Genomic DNA, 1,306 nt, shown 5'->3' on the forward strand with positions numbered 1-1,306 from the left:
TCTATCATCCTCCACTATTAGCTATGGTGGCGAGGGCTGATGGAAGTCCTATGACAAAATACATCTGAAACACTGTGTTTCTCAGAAAGTGGGTTGCATCCGTGAAAGTTCACATAGAATTAAATTTGTTATCATTAAAGGTGCCACAATATTTTAATTGTTTTGCTTCTGCTGAAATAGACTTAAGTCCGCTATTTGTCTGAAGTGTCACGATTCCTCATCCCTCGTGTAAATTAAAATAGTGAAAGATTTCATACGCCTTGGTTCAACCATCAACCCAAATGAAGACTGCAGCCCAGAAATCAGAAGACTGGGGCTCAGAAGGCAACAATGAAGGAACTAGAAAAGATCATAAAATGTAAGAATGTATCACTGGAGACCAAAACCAAGAGCATCCGCACTATTGTATTTCCAGTCACTATTTATGGGTGTGAATGTTGACTTCAAAGTTCTGACGCTTACGTTTAAAGCCCTAAACGGTTTAGGGCCTCGATACTTGGCGGAACGCTTACTCCCACCCAGTTCTACCCGTGTCACCCAAGCGAGTCAGGAGGTGAGGCTGAGGAGCCTGACGTTGAGGGAGGCCCGGAAGGAAAAAACAAGAAACCGGGCCTTCTCGGCGGTGGCTCCTCGCCTCTGGAACAACTTACCTCCTGAGATTCGCGCTGCTCCCTCACTGGGTATTTTTAAGAAACAACTGAAAACATGGATGTTCAGGCAGGCCTTCCCCCTTTCCAGCTAATACCTAATTATTCTTTTTTCCTTCTACTATAATATACCCTGTTCTCGCCATCTTTGGGAAAAAAATTATTTTATCTTTTATTTATGCAAATTATGTTATGTTATGTGATATGTTATATGTTTAATTTTTATAGTGTGTATTGTAAGCCGCCTAGAGTGGTCACAATTGACTAGATAGGCGGGGTATAAATAAATAAATAAATAAATAAATAAATAAATAAATAAATAAATAAATAAATAAATAAATAAAAATAAAATGTAACTCAGATAATTGGGAAGTATCAAATTCTACTTAACACGTCTCTTCCAGCTGACGTCCAAACTTCCTATACAGCATAAGCAGCAATTGCCCCGCTCTCTTTCAATACGTGTCGCTCTAGCCTTCGACGTCTCGATGACGAAAGCTCTACACTCTTTGCAGAGCCAACAGCGATTTGTTTCGTCCCCGGAAGTCCCTATGAGCTGGAGATAATATAAACTCTAGCCTATCTAGACTTTATTTTTGTCTCAATCTCTATGGTCTTGCTTTGGTCATATGATCCCTCGCCTGTGTCTTCGCTTCCCT

The sequence above is a fragment of the Pogona vitticeps genome, chromosome 2 (assembly GCF_051106095.1).
Source record: "Pogona vitticeps strain Pit_001003342236 chromosome 2, PviZW2.1, whole genome shotgun sequence".
In the NCBI taxonomy this organism is placed as follows: domain Eukaryota; kingdom Metazoa; phylum Chordata; class Lepidosauria; order Squamata; family Agamidae; genus Pogona; species Pogona vitticeps.